This window comes from Tamandua tetradactyla, chromosome 11, assembly GCF_023851605.1.
Source record: "Tamandua tetradactyla isolate mTamTet1 chromosome 11, mTamTet1.pri, whole genome shotgun sequence".
NCBI lineage: Eukaryota > Metazoa > Chordata > Mammalia > Pilosa > Myrmecophagidae > Tamandua > Tamandua tetradactyla.
This window is the reverse complement of record NC_135337.1, coordinates 18,678,615-18,694,100: the sequence shown is the minus strand read 5'-3', so window position 1 is coordinate 18,694,100 and position 15,486 is coordinate 18,678,615. Positions and strand designations below refer to the sequence as shown.

Below are 15,486 nucleotides of genomic sequence, written 5' to 3'. Positions count from 1 at the left end.
GAAATACATGTAAGAGTGGACCAAAATATTTTCAACATATTACACCTTGTGTTTTGGAAGCTTTATTCCAATTTTTTCGTAGAATGCAAAAGAAATGTCCCTGATATTTTGTGATCCAGCAATCTAATATAAGCCCAATATGACTTATGTGTACACATGGGTAAAACAGTAAGAAAACTTTGGCAGCAATGTGTAATTAAGTCAAGATTAATATTGCATTATAATGTATCATTCTGAAGGAGCACAGAATAAAGAAACACACACACCAAACAAAATCAGGCCTAAAAAATCTATCTGAAATCTTGTACTTAACATCAAATTTTATACTTTTACTAAGATTTATGTTTTTCCTCCATGGATTCCACTGATAGCTATGGATTTACAGTAAGCCTGGTAAATTTAGCATCAATATTACCTATAGTAAGGTCAACTGAATACTAGTTTTAATGATGATCAATGATGGATGAAAATTGAGTAGTCAAATAAGTTTGAGAAATACTGAAATAAAGTCAAACAAGTTTATTTAATGGCCTATGTGGGTGTGTCTATTAAGGACATATGTTGGTCAGTCTATGAAAAAAATTATACCCCATAACTTTTCTTTTTTTTTTACTATGGCACATCTCCTTATCCAAATGTTCCAGAGAAAATATTTTGGAGAAATCACTCAGGTTAATTTTGAATGCTTGTTCTAACTGGAACTGTGAAGCTCAGCTATGAGATTAGATTGTCTCTAGAATTAGTTAATGTTTTAAATGTTTGCAACTATATATCTATGGACAAAATTATTAGACACAAAGTAAAAGGTGAGTTAGGGAACGTAAGAAGTTGAACTTTTGTGAACCCACTATTTCAGTTTGCTTTTAAAGCTGCTGGAATGCAATATACCAGAAATGGATTGGCTTTTATAAAGGGGATTTATAAAGTTGCAAGTTACAACTCTAAGGTTGTGAAAAGGTCCAAACTAAGACACGAACAAGAAGGTATCTTCCACTCAAGAAAGGCCAACCACGTCTGGGAATTCTTTATTGCTGGGAAGGCACATGGCTGGCATCTCCTGTTCCTTTGCTCCTGGGTTGAGCTGCTTTCAGCTTCTGATTCCAGTTGCTTTCTTTGTTTGCTCTCCAAGCATCTTCAAGTGACCGTGTTTAGGAGTCTGCTCTCTGTATTGCTCTGAGCTCCTTCTCTCTCTCCATGAGCTCTTCTAAGGACTCCAGTAAACTAATAAAGACCCATCTTGAATGCGTGGGGTCACATCTCCATGGGGACAACCTATTCAAAGATCATTCCCACAAAAAGTCTGCAACCATACAACTGGATTGGGATGAAAATAACATGGCGATTCTGGGGTCCAAAACAGTTTCAAAACAGCACACCTGTCAGATTTAGAATGAAGACATTGCCAAAATACTATTTCCAACAGTATACTGGATTCTACCCCGTCACCTAACCAAAACTGGAAACAACCACTTTCCTGACTTTAGCATCATCATTCTTTCCTGTCAAAAACATTTTCCATACATATTCAAATATATTTTCAAGTGATGCATAGTTTTGCCTATTTTTTGTTTTAGCAAAATTATGATGCAATAAATAGATGTATAAATCTACTGCATATCTATAATGTTCATTTTCACTGCTATATTGGTTCTGCTGTGTAAATCTCTACTTATTTATCAGTCCTTCTATGAATTTTTGAAGTGTCTATATATCTTTTTTTTTGTACTAGCCCAAATTCCATAGTTTATTCAGATTCTTTAGCTTTTACTTAGTATCCTCTCTCTGTTCCAGGTTCCCATATTATATTTAGTTGTCAAGTCTCTTAGGTTTCTCTTGGCTATGGCAGTTTCTCAATCTTCCCTCATTTTGGGTGACCCTGATAGATTTGAACAGGTATTTTAAGGAATGCTTCTCCACTGGAACTTGTCTGATGTTTTCTTCATGAATTATAGGTTACTGGTAGGAAGATAATAGAGATAAATTGCCATGTTCATCACAAGATACCAATGGTACAACACACTATCAATGTTGTGTATGATTGTTGCTGGCCTCCATCACCTGGCTGCCATAGCATGTGTTAGCTTTCTAGGTAGTGTTTATGCCAGTGAAATTGGAGGAGATGGAGATAAGGACTTTGGGCTCAGTGACAACCCTGGTTTTTAAGCCATGGCTTTAAAGAACATAGAAACAGCAATATGACAGTTCATATGCAGAGAACGTCTTTACAAGCCAGGCGCCATAAGCACAATTGTGTTAGGTGCTTATGGCAAAATCATTCTTTCTTTTTTTTTTTTTTTTGTGGCAGTTCCCACAAAAGCCCCTAGAGGTGGGCGAAATCATTATTCTTATTTTATGAATGAGGAAGCTGAAATTTTCGGGCCTCACAGCTAGGAAGTGGCTAAGCCCAGACCTATCTGGCACTGCTGTGTGTTGTGGGATGCCCCGAAGTTAGGCAACACTGTGAGAAGGTGAGGAAGCCCTGATGGGCCCAAACAGGAATTCTAGCCAGGCGCCACCAACTTCCTCAAGTCTAAGTGGTGTAAGGGTGGGGAAAACCCAAAACAAAAGTTAAGAGACAATCGGCAACTCTCCCCATCCTCCACCCCTTCAAAAAGATGCACATGGGACCAAGGTATCCAGAGTCTACAGGAATAAATCTGGCAGAAAAAAGGCTAAAAGTTTTTTTCTTTGTAATTTTCTTCAAGATATTAGACTACTGCTTTTGACCCTTTAGATGCTTTATTTTTTTAACCCGTTCCTTATAGATAAATGGTTATACAATTTCCTACTTTTTACTGCTACAAGGTAGCTATCTATGAACATCTACTTACCTATAATTTTCAGCAACCAAAAGTGGAACTGCGGGGTCATAGGGCAGAAGCACTTTGTATTTTGGTACACACTATCAAATTATCCCTGAAAGGTGGCACAGTTTTACATTACTAAACAGTACAGGAGATCATCCTCTACTGGAGACCAACACTAACATTATCTTGCTATCAATTTTTCCACTCTAAAAAACAAAGAGAATTCATCTAATTTTTATCTACTGGTCTTTCATTATTACAGAGGTTTTACATCAACTCTAGTTGAATGGGCGTTTGGATTTCTTTGGGTACACACACAGTTCATAGCATTCACCAGTTTCTTGTTATCTTTTTCTCATTGCTTTATAAGAGCTCTTAACACATCATGGATATTAGCTCTTAAACATACTGCAAATATTTTTTTTTCCCAGTCTGTCACTTATTTACACTGTTTTTGTCCAGAGATTTTTCCTTTTCAATTTGGTCAAGTCTGTCAATATTTACTCTTGTAGCTTCAGAGTTGTGTGGCATTTGCAGAAAAGATACCCCCACTCTCATTTACTTTGTATAGTCATAAGTTCTAGTTTCTGAACAGTGCTTAGCCTTCTGCTACCCACTACCTCACCAGTTGCCCAATATTTACTCTTGTAGCTTCAGAGTTGTATGGCATATGTAGAAAAGATACCCCCACTCTCATTTACTTTGTATAGTCATAAGTTCTAGTTTCTGAACAGTGCTTAGCCTTCTGCTACCCACTACCTCACCAGTTGCCCAGCCTTTCAATGTCCTGTGCTGCTTTCCAGCCCCAAGGCAGTACTTGGTCCTGCAGAGTACCAGGGTTGACCTTGACCTGAGAGCTTCTGGGTACCCAACAACATTCTAAAGTTCTCCAGCTCTCCTGTGGTCTGAAGCTTGGATGGCATCCTGGATGCTGTGTAGGTGCCACTGGATCCTCATGAGGGCATCATCCTGCATGAAGAAGCCATCACGTATGTGCCACACTTCAGTACAGAGAGCAGTGGTCTTTAGATCTAGGCTGATTTCATGTACTAGCCTCCTCAACAGTTCCTGCATCTCCTGTATGCACTGAACCTCTAAGAGGAATTCTGGAGGTGCAAGATGGAGGCATCAGATGCCTGTTATTAGCATTAGGGACTTGTTCATGGGCCAGACCAAGCCACTCACAGCCATCTCATAAGCCTCCAGGATCTTCAGGTCCAGGCTGGAGTACCTCACCTTCTAATGGGAGCCTTGGATCACTGCTAGGATTCGGTCCAGCTTCTCCCTGGTCACGTTTTCATACACTGTTTTCTCCACAGCCACCTATCCTCACAAAAATCCTCTATGACTTTGCCCAGGAAGCCACGTGCTGTGTAATCCTTGGTGACATCAGCATCACACATGTCCTTGAGAAGCCTGCAGCCATATCCCAGGCTGAGCACAAGCACCCCAGAAGCCTGGATATCCAGAAGGTGTCCCACACCGACTTTCAAGCTGGTGAACACTGCCCCATGCTCGAGGGGATGCTTGGCCAGTGTGGGCATACTGGTGGCAGCGGTGAGGGTCAACTTCTCCTCGCTGCCTTCCACTGGGCCCAGAAGGAAAGGAACACGCTGTTCAGGAGCAGGAGGCTTCCCAGCGTTGAGACCTTTCAAAAGCTGCATCACCACGGTGTCCCGCAGGTGCCTCCATTTTGGATTTGCGGGCTTCTAGACCGTGAAGAGTCCATGCCGTCATATCAGCCCGGCAGAACCCATAACTGCACCCGAGGATCTGGTTCATAGAAAAACGACGACGGACGGAAGTACCACACGGTCCCGCCCCCAAAGGTGGCGCCTAGAGGGCGTCGCTATATTCCGCTACCGGAAGTGGTTCTTGTCTTATTGTTCTCGGGGGAAACGTGCTGCAGAGAAGGAAGGAGGGTCCGGCCACGACCCCGAAGCTAGGGAAGTTTGAGTCTCCTTAGGAAGCTCCTTTGGGGTGTGAGGTGAAATAGGAAGTCTTGTATCGGTGGAAGTAGGCGGATTAAAAGACAGGTTGCTTGGGTTTCCTTCTCCTACTTAGCGATAGGCCTCTTTCTTGTCTGTGATCCAGTTTTTCCCCTCTAAAGGCCATTGATAGCGCAGTCGGGATCGAGTCCTTTTGACCTAATTGTCGCTTTGTCTCCAGAGAAATTTGACGTTCAGGACTCGGCTGGGAATGGCAGGGCAAGACTGACACTCCACATATCTTTTAAGAATATTAAATACAAAATCCTGTTTTAAATACTTTTAAAATTCTGTAGTTTATTTATTGTGTACAGTACTCAGTGAGAAAACTGAAGATAGTTTTCTTTATTACATTTTTCAGTACCACAGTTTTCTTTTTATAATTTAGTACAGATTCCATTCTCTGGTGACATCCTCCGTCTTGTCATCTATCATTTTATCATATTAATCACAATCATTTTAACCCTGTGCATAACTCTAATAGATGAATCACTTAAGATGCTGCTTCCAGTATCCAATTTTTGTTGTTGTTGTTTTTCTCCTGGACTGGTTATTTGTTCCTGGTAAGTTTTGACTAATTGCTGATTATGTTTGAAATAATGAAGAGATTCAAGATAGTTGGAGAGTTCTAGACTGTTTGTTTTTTTCATTCCTAGAATTACAAAATTGCCCCCAAATTTAAACTGCTATTTTCTGCTTGTGTCATCAGCCCCTTGCTGGTTACAGTTGGAAAATTCCTCAAGGGAAAAACTACAATGCAATTTTTTCCTTTTTGTTTGGAATTATTGCTCTTCCCTCAGATTCTAGGGTTGACTTGTTTGTCTGTGATGCATAAAAAGTTATTTGTGTGTGCATATGTATGTGCATGTGTATTTGCATGTTATATTTTATGTATATTTTTGTTCTTATAGGGAAGGTTGTTTTATGATATAAGCTGCTCTTCGATAGCTAGATGTGAGTTCTTGGAATATTTATAAGGTGAATCCAAAAATGTTGAAGAATGAGGTTTTCATTAAAGGAGATGGAGAAAAATTCACGTACTTAAGTTTTGAAAAGATAATTGATTACATAAACTGAAGCTTAAGAGCAGGAGCTGGACAAGAGATTTGAAAAAAATAGGAGCCACTAGCAAATACGGAGACTTTAAAACATGTGGCAAGAAGAGGTTGCCAAAGGTGTGAATGTAAATAGAGAAGGAAAAAAGAACATGAACTGATCCCTGGGCATTGCAGTGTTCAAAAGATAGGAAGAAAAGGAGGAACCATCAAAAAGCCTAAGAATGAGCAAGTAGAATAATCACAATACAAAGAGAATGTGATGTCCAGGAAACAAATAGAAAGATTGTTTTGAAAAGAAGGGAATGAACAATTTTATCAAGTAGTGATGCTAACTCAACTATCCTGAAAGATTGACTATCAGATTAAGGAATAAAAAGATTATTAGTGAACTTGACAAACAGTATCAAAAAGGGCAAAATTCCATTTGGAATGGATTTAAGAAAGAAAAGGGGAAATATTTGGAAGCAGTGAATTATGGCCAAAATCTCTTGAGGAATTTTGCTAGACAGAGAAAAACAATAATTTTCTCTAAAGAGATGGGCAAGAAATACAGATATACTAGAAATAAAAAATTAGATAGTAAAATTGCATATGAACCAAAAGAGAAAGAATGCCAAGACTGGTTATTTATTGGTCTTTATGTATTTATTTATTTAAATTTTAAAAACATTTCTAGTTTTATAAACACTTCCGCTTATCATTTTCTGCTATACCCTGACCCTGATAACCTCTACTCTGCTTTCTGCCTCTGAAAATTTATTTCTGATCAAATCTCATAAGTAATATAACTTTTGCCTGTATCTTTTTCATTTCACTGGGCATGATGTTTTCATGTTACAGCATGTCTCAAAACAATTTTTTCTTATAACTGAATAATATTCCATTACATCTAAGTACCACATTTCATGTATCAATTTATTTGTTTATGGACATTTGGGTTGCTTCTGTGTTTTGGCAATTGTAGATAATGATGCGATGAACATCAGTGTGTTGGCTTAAAAGCAAAAGATTTATTGACTTGTGATTTACAAATCCAAAATCAAGACGTTCATAGTGCCATACTTTCTCTGTGAAGTCTGTAGCTCGCTGCTGCTGATTTGCTACAAGCCTTGGTTTTCCCTGGCTTGTGTTTCCTGGTCACGTGGCAATCTCCCTTTTTAAAAATATTTTTATTGACAAATCTTCACACACATTCATTCCATATATAAGGTACAATCAGTGGCTCATAATTTCATCTCATAGTTGTGTACTCATCACCATGACCATTTTTAGAACATTTGCATCACTCCAGAAAAGAAATAAAAAGAAAAAAGAAAAACCTCATGCACCCCATACCTCTTACCCCTTCCTTTCATTGTTCAATCATATTTCTGTATACCCACTTTATTTTACCCCTTATCTTTCCTATTATTCAGTTTTATCCATATTTTTTTACTCATCTGTCCATACCCTGGATAAAAGTTGAATCAGACACAAGTTTCTCCCAATCACACAGTCACATTGTAAAACTTATATCCTTACACATTTGTTTTTGAGGATCAAGGCTATGGGAACATAGCTCAACACATTCAGGCACTTCCCTCCAGATACTCCAATACACCATAAACTGGAAAAGGATATCACTATAATGCAAAGGAATAACGTCCAGGACCTCTTGACTCTGAAATCTCTCAGCTACTGAAACTTTATTTTGCCTCATTTCTCTCTTCCCCCTTTTGGTCAAGAAGGCTCTCTCAATCCCTTGATGGCTGGGTCCCAGCTCTCCCCAGGAGTCAGGTCCTATAGAGCCAGGAAGATTTACACCACCTGGAAGTCATGTCCCATGTAGTGGGGAGAGCAGTGAGTTCATCTGCCAAGTGGGCTTAGAGAGTGAGCATGGCAATCTCTCTTAATTTGTGTTTGCTCTTCCAGTTTCCACGGATTTCTGGCTTCTTCCTCCTCAAGTTGCATCTGAATTTCATCACTAAATAATGCTTCCAGTTATCTGGATATAGTTCCTCTCATCCAGTTTGACCACCCTTAATGAGTCCACACTTTATCTGATTATGCACCTCCAAAGGATCCTATTGCAAATGGTTTCACACCCACAGGGATGTGGATGGATATTAAGAATGTCTTTGTTGGAATTCGTACTTCAATCTGCCATACTCTCCTACTAAGAATATCTTCCTTTTCTTGCATCAGTAACCATGTGATTTACCTTCCCTCACTTTATAACTGATGAATTACTCATGCTACTAAATAAACTACTAAATATAGCAAATGCCCCGACCATACACTAGATCTCAACATTTCTAGCATATTAAATATTTATACTGGAATTTTACCTCTTCTTAACTCCATTGTCTGTATTTCATTCTTTCTTTTAACTCACTATTTGTGAAGCATTCCATATTTTTTCAGGTGCCGTGAAGTGGAAGGAGGACCTTTCCAGGACGGCAGCCGAGGCCTTTCTCAGGCAGCAGCAAGCAACTCCAAACCTTCGAAAGCTTATTTATGGGACAGTGACAGAATATAAAGAAGAAGATGATTGTGATACCAGAGAAGAACTTGGAGGCTTGTTTTGTATCACCCAACCTGATAGAGAGTATAAGCACAAGGCCGACTCTTTGGACTGTTCCAGATTTCTTGTGGAAGCAACCCATGATTGGGATTTAGAAGAGGTGATGAACAGGTACCACAACTTGGTCAAGTTGACACCTGTCCCTAACCATGACAGTCCGCCCCTTGTCAACTTGGCACATATATATACATACATACATATATATATATGTATGTATGTATATCACCTTAGACCATACTTAATTTCCAAATGAAAACAAATAAGCACACATTTTTTTTCTTTTACCTGACAATACTCAACTGTCCTGCATATAACTGGAAACACATTAAATCTCTCCAGAATAGGGTGCAAATCCTTGGGCAACATTCATTCTTAAACTTGATATCTTGCAACTTAAATAGTATAACACAAACAAAACAGCATTACAGTCCTCGTTTCTGTAACTGATCATGTGGTTGAAGTTCATATTTATCACTACCTTCTTCCACTACCCATTCCATGTTCCCTTTCCCCTCAGCAAGCACTTCAGCTGGCCATGGTTCTTTGCCTGGTGGGGTGACCCAAACCTTCATTCCTGAAGTCTCAGAGCCATTGGTGGTCCTGCCTGCATTGTGTTGTTGCAGTTTTCCATTGATTTTAATCACAGGGCATGGTAGTACTAATAGACACCCCAGGGGATCTCCTATATTCCAAGAAAACTCTTCTTTACCTCCATTATGTAGTTGCAGTCCTACTTCCTTCTGATAGTCAGGGTCAATTACCCCAGACAATAATGTAATCCCCTTCTTGGTGTGTTGATCCAGAGGCATAAGTAGCCCAAAGTGGTCAGGTGGCAATCTTAACTTCCAGTTCAGTGGGATCACTGTTGTTTCTCCTGGAGAAAGCACACCCCGTTTTGGAACTAAAACCTGTAGACCAGCAGAACTCAGGGTAGCAGGGACAGGAAGCAAAAATTTTCCTAGTGGATCACTAGGAGTAATAGTGACTGGCACCACACCCATTTCCATCCCTTGGTTCCTGGACCCATGGATCCTGGCTATGGGAGAAACAGGACCATACAGCGGACACTGATTCAGAGCATACACAGCTTCCTGAAGAACATTACCCCAGCCTTTCAAGTTTTTGCCACCTAGTTGGAACCATAATTGAGTTTTCAAAAGGCCATCCCACCGTTCTATCAATCCAGCTGCTTCTGGATGATGGGGAACATGGTAAGACCAGAGAATTCCATGAGCATGTGCCCATTCCCGCACTTCATTTGCTGTGAAGTGTGTTGCTTGATCCGAAGCAATGCTATGTGGAATACCATGACAATGGATAAGGCATTCTGTAAGCCCACGGATAGTAGTTTTGGCAGAAGCATTGTGTGCAGGGAAAGCAAACCCATATCCAGAGTATGTGTCTATTCCAGTTAGAACAAATCGCTGCCCCTTCCATGAAGGGAGTGGTCCAATATAATCAACCTGCCACCATGTAGCTGGCTGGTCACCTCGGGGAATGGTGTCATATCGGGGGCTGAGTGTGGGTCTCTGCTGCTGGCAGATTGGGTACTCAGCAGTGGCTGTAGCCAGGTCAGCCTTGGTGAGTGGAAGTCCATGTTGCTGAGCCCATGCATAACCTCCATCCCTATCACCATGACCACTTTGTTCATGAGCCCATTGGGCAATAACAGGAGTTGCTGGGGAAAGAGGCTGACTGGTATCCATAGAACGGGTCATCTTATCCACTTGATTATTAAAATCTTCCTCTGCTGAAGTCACCCTCTGGTGTGCATTCACATGGGACACAAATATCTTCATGTTTTTAGCCCACTCAGAAAGGTCTATCCACATACTTCTTCCCCAGGTCTCTTTGTCACCAATTTTCCAATTCTGGTCTTTCCAAGTCCCTGACCATCCAGCCAAACCATTAGTAACAGCCCATGAGTCAGTATACAAATGCACCTCTGGCCAGTTTTCCTTTCAAGCAAAATGAACAACCAGGTGCTCTGCTTGAAGTTCTGCCCACTGGGAGGATTTCCCCTCACCACTGTCCTTCAAGGACACCCCAGAAAAGGTTTGTAATGCTGCAGCTGTCCACTTTCGGGTGGTACCTGAATATCATGCTGAACCATCTGTAAACCAGGCCCGAGTTTTCTCTTCCTCAGTCAATTCACTGTAAGGAACTCCCCAAGAGGCCATAGCTCTGGTCTGGGAAAGAGAAGGTAATGTGGCAGCAGGAGTGGAAACCATGGGCATTTGTGCCACTTCTTCATGTAACTTACTTGTGCCTTCAGGAACTGCTCTGGCTCTATCTCGTATATACCATTTCCACTTTACAATAGAGTGCTGCTGTGCGCGCCCAACTTTATGGCTTGGTGGGTCAGACAACACCCAACTCATGATAGGCAACTCAGGTCTCATGGTAACTTGGTGGCCCATGGTTAAGCATTCAGTCTCTACTAAGGCCCAGTAGCAGGCCAAAAGCTGTTTCTCAAAAGGAGAGTAGTTATCTGCAGCAGATGGTAAGGCTTTGCTCCAAAATCCTAAGGGTCTGCATTGTGATTCTCCTACAGGGGCCTGCCAAAGGCTCCAGACAGCATCTCTATTTGCCACTGACACTTCCAGCACCATTGGATCTGCTGGATCATATGGCCCAAGTGGCAGAGCAGCTTGCACAGCAGCCTGGACCTGTCGCAGAGCCTCCTCTTGTTCAGTTCCCCACTCAAAATTAGCAGCTATTCTGGTCACTCGATAAATGGGCCGGAGTAGCACACCCAAATGAGGAATATGTTGTTGCCAAAATCCAAAAAGACCAACTAGGTGTTGTGCCTCTTTTTTGGTTGTTGGAGGGGCCAGATGCAGATATTTATCCTTCACCTTAGAAGGGATATCTCGACATGCCCCACACCACTGGACACCTAGAAATTTTACTGAGGTGGAAGGCCCTTGTATTTTTGTTGGATTTATCTCCCATCCTCTGACATGCAAATGCCTTACCAGTAAATCTAGAGTAGTTGCTACTTCTTGCTCACTAGGTCCAATCAACATGATATCATCAATATAATGGACCAGTGTGATGTCTTGTGGGAGGGAGAAATGATCAAGGTCTCTGCAAACAAGATTATGACATAGGGCTGGAGAGTTGATATACCCCTGAGGTAGGACAGTGAAAGTATATTGCTGGCCTTGCCAGCTGAAAGCAAACTGTTTCTGGTGGTCCTTACTAATAGCTATGGAGAAAAAAGCATTTGCCAGATCAATAGCTGCATACCAGGTACCAGGGGATGTATTGATTTGCTCAAGCAATGATACTACATCTGGAACAGCAGCTGCAATTGGAGTTACCACCTGGTTGAGTTTACGATAATCCACTGTCATTTTCCAAGACCCATCTGTTTTCTGCACAGGTCAAATAGGAGAGTTGAACAGGGATGTGGTGGGAATCACCACCCCTGTATCTTTCAAGTCCTTAAGAGTGGCAGTAATCTCTGCAATCCCTCCAGGAATACGGTATTGCTTTTGATTTACTATTTTACTTGGTAGGGGCAGTTCTAGTGGCTTCCACTTGGCCTTCCCCACCATAATAGCCCTCACTGCACGAGTTAGAGAACAAACGTGGGGATTCTGCCAGTTGCTCAGTATGTCTATGCCAATTATACATTCTGGAACTGGGGAAATAACTACAGGGTGGGTCCAGGGGCCCACTGGACCCACTGTGAGACAGACCTGAGCTAAAACTCCATTGATCACCTGGCCTCCATAAGCCCCCACTCTGACTGGTGGTCCAGAGTGACGTTTTGGGTCCCCTGGAATTAATGTCACTTCTGAACCAGTGTCTAATAATACCCAAAATATCTGATCATTTCCTTTTCCCCAATGCACAGTTACCCTGGTAAAAGGCCTTCGGTCTCCTTGGGGAAGACTTAGAGGAAGGTTAACAGTATAAATTTATGGCAGTGTAACAGGTTTCTCCCCCATAGGGACCTGGCCTCCCCTTCATTCAAGGGGCTCAGGGTCTGTAAACTGTTTCAAGTCTGGAAATTGGTTAAGGGGCCGTGACTCTGTGTTTTTGTAATTCAGGTTAGACTTCTGTTCTCTTGACCTAGAACTCTTTTGTTTATACAGCTCCAACAAGAATTTAGTAGACTGCCCTTCTATTGTATTTCTAGGCACCCCATGATTTACTAGCCAATGCCACAAATCTCTGCATGTCATGTAATTTTGATGCCTCCTTTGAGTTTGTTGTCTATTATAATAGCCGCGTCTACCCTGTCTTTGGTGATTAAGTGCTGCCACCTGGCTTCTGCCAACTCGGGATCCTGTCATCCCCATTGTGTTTAAGGATTCAAGCTCAGTGACAGCAGTTCCTACAGTAATATCTGACCTACAGAGAAGTGCAACCACAGAGCTCTTGAGGGATGATGGTGCTAGTCTCACAAACTTATTTCTCACTGTTCTGGTAAAAGGTGCATCCTCTGGACATTCCTGGGGTGTAAGAGCAGGCTTTGCATGATAAATCCACTCTAACATCCCAATCTCTCTAAGCTTCTGGATCCCCTCATCTACATTATACCAGGACAGTTCTGGCATTTCAACCTCAGGTAATGTTGGCCACCTTTTGATCCATGTTTCAACCAACCACCCAAACAAGCTGTTAACACCTTTTCTAACTGCTCTAGCTATAACATTGAATGCAGAATCTCTGCTTAGTGGGCCCATATCAATAAATTCAGCCTGATCCAGCCTTATATTCCTCCCACCATTATCCCACACTCTTAAAATCCATTGGCACACATATTCCCCTGATTTCTGTCTATATAAATTGGAAAACTCACACAGTTCTTTTGGAGTATAACGTACCTCCTCATGTGTGATACTTTGTACCTCACCTTTAGGGGCCTGTTGGGACTTTAGTCTAGTTATAGGTCTAGAAGAAATGAGGGGTGGTGGGGGTGGGTCATGAAAAGAATTAGAAATATCTTCCAAACCATTTGCTTCAGGGCTTTCATTGCAGTTTCATCTGGTGAAACAGGATTAATAACTCTAGGACTAATCCCTTCAGGAGGAGGTTGGGTGGCCAATTCCTCAAGGCAGGCTGGAGGTGGGGCAGCTATGTCCTCAGGGAAGACTATTACAGGGTTATCTAAAGAAGGCTCAGCATGGTCTAGGGTTTCAACCTCACCCCCAACATCATTATCAATCCATATGTCACCATCCCATTTTTCAGGGTCCCACTCCTTTCCAATCAATGCCCTCACTTTAACGGCAGACACCATGCAAGACTGAGATTTCAGTTTACGTTGTAAAGTTGCTACTCTAACAATAAGATTCTGAGTCTGATTTTCAGAGATCTCAAGTCTATGGCTACAGGAAATAAAATTTTCCTTCAGGATACTCATAGAAACCTCTACATCTTTCAGACGGCACTTAAGCTTCTTGTTTGAAGCCTTAAGCCCATCCCTTTCACCCTTTAATGTAGACAGTGTATCTAACAACAACCAACCAACATCTCTATAACTCTTATTTCTACAAAACTCTGTAAAGGTGTCATAACATTATCCCCCAGAGTCTGGCTTCGTACAAGCGAAGCATTAGGAGAATCGAATGATGATATTTTGACTATCTCCTTTGCCAACTCAGTCCATGGATTGGGAGTGTCATTCTGATTATGGGAATCAGAGTCCTTAGTGTCTCTGAGCCCAGTCAGAGTAGAAAACCATTCATAAAAACCCATTTTTAAGATTCTGTTCCTTAAGAACCACTCCTGGTACCAAGATGTATTAGTTAGGGTTCTCTAGAGAAACAGAATCAACAGGGAACACTTGCAAATATAAAATTTATGCAAGTGTCTCACGTGACCATAGGAATGCAGAGTCCAAAATCCACAGGGCAGGCTGCGAAGCCGATGACTCCAATGGATGGCCTGGATAAACTCCACAGGAGAGGCTCACCAGCCAAAGCAGGAATGGAACCTGTCTCCTCTGAGTCCTCCTTAAAAGGCTTCCCATGATTGCATTTAGCATCACTAATTGCAGAAGACACTCCCCTTTGGCTGATTACAAATGGAATCAGCTGTGGATGTAGCTGACATGATCATGACCTAATCCTATGAAATGTCCTCATTGCAACAGACAGACCAGCGCTTGCCCAATCAGATGAACAGGTACCACAACTTGGTCAAGTTGACACCTGTCCCTAACCATGACACCTCACTTTATAACTGATGAATTACTGATGCTACTAAATAAACTACTAAATATAGCAAATGCCCCCACCATACACTAGATCTCAACATTTCTAGCATATTAAATATTTATACTGGAATTTTACCTCTTCTTATCTCCATTATCTGTATTTCATTCTTTTTTTTTAACTCACTATTTCCCTTGCACTTCCATCACTATTGCTAATCATTTATTTTCACCATTGTCCAAATAATATATTATCCCTTGACCCACACCCTTTAGCAACTATTGTTTAATGTGTCTTCTCTTCTTCAGAACACCTTAAAAGAGCTCTCTATACTGTTTCTACTTTTCTCTTCCCATTGTCTTCTAAATGTTTTCTTGCCTGAAACACTTCACCAAAAGGGATTTTGCCAAGAGCAGCAATTACCTAAATTTTGCAAAATTCAAGGACTCTTAGTCACTGTATTATTTGACCTATCTGCAGGATAGGTCCTAACTTTTTCAAGTACACTGTTAACTGTGCCTCCAGAATTCAAGGCTCTCTTGATTGCCCCCTCACTTCACTGGCTCCTGCTTGGAATTCCTTCAGCTGATTCATCTTTTCTTCTTCATTTCTAACCAAATGCCCTGGGATTGTGGCTTCCTCTAATCATCTATACTCTCTCTTAAACTATTTCACACATCCAAGCTTAAAGAGCAGGGCTGTTGCACTTAAACTTCTTCACACGATGCCAGTAACCAAATTGAACTTGTTACCCGTGGTAGCCAGCTTAGCACAGCACCATTATACTGCCTATTGTGCAGACCCTGAGTTGACTGGATATGGTGCGTTTCTCATTTGGGAAGCAAATACAATTTCCCACTGTTCTCAACACCTTTTCTGAAAAAGAGTTCAATTGAC

General features: G+C 41.3%; 1 long non-coding RNA gene and 1 pseudogene across 1 annotated transcript; one reads left to right on the top strand and one right to left on the bottom strand.

The window, feature by feature from the left end:
- Positions 1-3,419: 3,419 nt before the first annotated feature.
- Positions 3,420-4,630, bottom strand: LOC143649410 (pseudouridylate synthase TRUB2, mitochondrial pseudogene; annotated as a pseudogene).
- A 119-nt stretch (positions 4,631-4,749) lies between these two features.
- Positions 4,750-8,859, top strand: LOC143649408 (uncharacterized). Its single transcript, XR_013158974.1, has 3 exons — positions 4,750-4,843; positions 5,280-5,358; positions 8,257-8,859. It is a non-coding gene; the product is annotated as an uncharacterized LOC143649408 (long non-coding RNA).
- The last annotated feature ends 6,627 nt before the right edge of the window (positions 8,860-15,486 follow it).